The sequence below is a fragment of the Gossypium raimondii genome, chromosome 1 (genome assembly GCF_025698545.1).
Source record: "Gossypium raimondii isolate GPD5lz chromosome 1, ASM2569854v1, whole genome shotgun sequence".
Classification (NCBI taxonomy): domain Eukaryota; kingdom Viridiplantae; phylum Streptophyta; class Magnoliopsida; order Malvales; family Malvaceae; genus Gossypium; species Gossypium raimondii.
In genome coordinates this window covers 48,146,329-48,150,472 of record NC_068565.1, presented here as the reverse complement: position 1 = coordinate 48,150,472, position 4,144 = coordinate 48,146,329, and positions in this window count along the sequence as shown.

The window sequence follows — 4,144 nt, the reverse complement described above, 5'->3', positions numbered from 1 at the left end:
GTAAAAGCACTTCTCCCAATATTACAATCATCGAAGCCACAAAGTTCTCTGGAACATTGGACACCATGATTGTGCATATTAAATGCATCCCGCAACATACCTTCCATGTCATCCCCTCTATCAGACTGGTGGTGAGTAGTACTGTCATAAGATACATCCATCCTTGAAGAGGAAGTACTAGGCGGGCATTCTCCATGAAAAACCATTGTTTATAACCCGAACAAACCCATCAACAATTAGATGCTCGTATACAACTTCACGATAATGCCGTTTATGTTGACACACTTCTTACACGGCAAAGAATCATGTTCTCTGGCTTGCATATTGAAATGCAAAGTTTAGAAAAGTCATACTCCATTTCGATAACCGTAAACTTACCTTGACAAATTCATCCAAGACCGGTCCATTTCTTATTTCTTGATGTCGATTTTCACCGAAATTGCAAGGGTAAGTTGTTCAATGGTAACTACAAATGAGTTTTTGAAATATATATCATATGATATATATTTATGTATTAAGTCAATTATGTAAGTTATATACGTGTATAAGTTATGTAAGTTATGTATTAAGTAAGCTATTTAAGTTGTGTAGTATGTAAGTTATGTAAGTTATCAAAGTAATGTATGTTATGTAAGTTGTAAGTTATTATGTATTATGTAGGTTATGTAAGTTATGTAAGTTTTGTATTATTTAAGTTGTGTAAGTTATGTATGCTATGTAAGTAATGTGTATTATGTAAGCTTATATAAGTTATTATGTAACTAATGTATTATGTAAGTTTATTTGAGAATTTTATATAAGTCAAGTATTATGTAAGTTAACATGTAAGTTATGTATTATGTAAGTTTTATAAGTGTATGTGTGATAGTTATATAAGTTTATTGAATATTAATAAGTTATGTAAGTTCTTGTAAATACAAAATTTGATTATGTAAGTAAATATTAATAGTTAGTCACTTTTATGTATCTTATTTATAATAAATATTGAAATTATAATATATTTTAACAAGTTATGTAAGTAATGTAATATATACTTAAATTTTAGTAAGTAATATATAATTTACTAATGTATTTAAAATTTAAACACATTTTAGTAAGTAATGTATTTAAGTAAATTATTTAAGTAATATATTCAAGTTAATGTTGCATAAAAAATATGTTTTAGTAAGTAATGTAAGTCATGTAAAATATACTTAAAATATATATTTAAGTAATGTAAGATATCAATTTTAAAATATATATATTAATAAGTTAAATTAAATTGTAAAATATATTAAATATTGAAATTATATATTAACTTTAAAATATATATATTAATAAGTTATTTATATTAAACATGCAATCAAGTAATAATTTGTTGAGAATTCATTATATAATGAATTTATTAAACATTCAATCAATTAACTAACCAAAATTGATAATTCACGACATTCATTATATAATGAATTTATAAAACATTCAATCAATTAGATAACCAAAATTGATAATTCATTGACATTAAATCAATTAATCGATCAATTTATTGAATCATCTTAGATTATTAAACATTTATTAATTAACCGGATAAATTGTAAATCGATAAAATTGCAAATCGATAATTATAAATACAGTATAATTATGAATATATATTCAATAATTATAAAATTAAATAAAATTATTTAAAATTTACCCATAACAACTAACAACTATACATGAGAAAAATCAAGGCTATATTAACATCAGAAAACAAATTTTGCATCCTTATCAACAATGCCATTTGCAGGATACCTGAAAAATTTTGAATTCATGCCTAGTGCTGAAATGATTTATGGGAATGGCATGAAAGAAATATGAAAGTAAATGTTGACTTCGATATCAAACATACAACCACTTCATCTAAAATTGGAATGCATGGAAAATAATTTTAAAATAGGAGTAAATACTGCAAAAAAAAAAAAAGAAAAGGAAAACATATGTAAATTACACCCAAATAAACAAGAAAAAAATAAAACACTTTAACTCTAAATCCATTACTGCAAAATAACAGTTAGGCACCTATAGCAATTCAATTCGGATTTTAGTTTGGTTATAACATGTTACAACAAAATCAAACCAAATCAGAAAAGATAAAAGGAAGCTTATATATATTCAATATAATCAAACAGAAGAATGGTTTTTCTTTAACAAAAAAGTTTCCCATTGAAAAGTTTTTAAAACAAATTCATTAGATAAAACGTAAAATGCCAATAACTTTTCCACGCCATAACTCTCTGAGTAGCAGACTAAAGGCATTTCACATAAAAGAAACACGTCGTACCCTAAACCCACTATCGAACTAATCAGAAGCATCGACCAATTTCGTGTATAAAGGACCGATTTTTGAGCATCAAGGAGTCCAATAAAAGTAACCATATCAGAACTAAGGACCCAAAGCCACTAATTTTAAAAAATTAAATTAATACCGAGAGCTTTATACCTTGGAAAGGGTATTGCCCAAAACTGTAGATGGAATCCGAAATTACTAATTGGAGCTTCTGGGGAAGTTGGAAGATTGAAAGCGTGGGTTGCTACGAGGAAGGAGTCAAAACAACAGCAATGAAGAAGCAACAGAGAGACATTAACGCATGAAGAAAAAGACGGTTGCAGCGCAGAGAAGAAGCAACAGAGAGACATTAACGCAGGAAGGGTAATGATGCGGTCGTTGAAAGCACCAAAAATATCCTATCCCTAATAAATAATGAAAAGAATAGTAAAAGGGAAGTAGGGTCAAATCCTCAGGGACTGGACTTGCAAAATATCTTGTTTCGTGATATCCCAGTGAGTCTTGCCCAAGACAACTGCGTTCTAAAAAAATAAAAACAATAGAAGAATTAAATTGTTGGATCTAGAAACAAAAATAAAATAAAAACAAAATTAAGAATATTGAATTGAAAATTAGAAAAAATAAAAATAGAGTTGAGAGAAAGAAAATTCTTATGGGAGATTCCAACCTCCAGTTGTCTCGTTCCGCCTTGGGTTAAATCCTCGGCTTTTAGATGATCCTTCCCAAACCGAATAAGCCAGTTATAGTGGAAGAGGACGCCTACGACCACCAGCTCCAATGATTTAGACTTACAATTTGGTGGAACCTGACTCTAGCCAACAATCGCTTCTGTGGGATCGTCTTATGCTAGATCAACGCTTCTCAATGGCGAATCCCACGCCATTTTGTCTCTTGGGCTCGCCAACCTCGACGATAAGCTAACGAACCGATGTGCAACCTTCCCAAAACATACAAAGCGGCCGCCTTTGCATACGTTTAAAAGCTTACTTCTTAAGGGACATGGACGGGCGTCACCAGTAGTCTTGGAGAAACGATGAATACTCGTTGAGAAGGGTAAGTACGGATTCTAAGCCTCAATAACCCTTTTGGGGATTTTTGACAACCTTGACTAGATGGGTTTAGTGGCTCATGGTTGTGGTAGAAAAGAAAATAAATAAAATAAAATAAAGATTTTATTGAAAAGAAATATGAAAAGAACAAAAGCCTAGACTTTTGGGAGAGAGTGTTCTGAGAAAAAGAAAAGATGGGCTCTCCTTTTGAGTCACTTCACCCCTATTTATAGTGCTAGGGAGATATTCTAATTCTACTTAAATTCCTAAAAGATAAATACATTTAATTGAAGATAAATAAAGATAAAATAAAATCCTAAAATAATCCTTAATAATTATCTCAATATTAATTATCCTAATATAATTAAAATAGAGTTTAATAAAATAAAATCTCTTCTTTTGCATTTCAACCCTTGTGTCCTCCATGCTTGCACTTTTGGCACCAACTTTTCCTTGTGTCGCACATTGGCCCATTTTATCTCTAAATTCACGCTTTTGGCCCTTAATTTTGCTTTTGCTTCAAATTTAGTCCCTATGAGATAAAAGATCATAAATAGCTCAAATTAGCGGATCATACTCGAATAAATACATAATTAATACATAAAAATACGTTATTCTAGAGTGTTATCAAATCCCCTACTTAGCCCATGCTTGCCCTCAAGTATGGTTCCTATCTCTTGTGAAAGTTAGATTACGCCATAAAAGAAATACAACTCCAAAGTTTTATAAAATCAGTCAAAATGCATATGAAAATAAAGAGAACCCTAGGCTTGCTTTAAGTAAAATAGAAAAA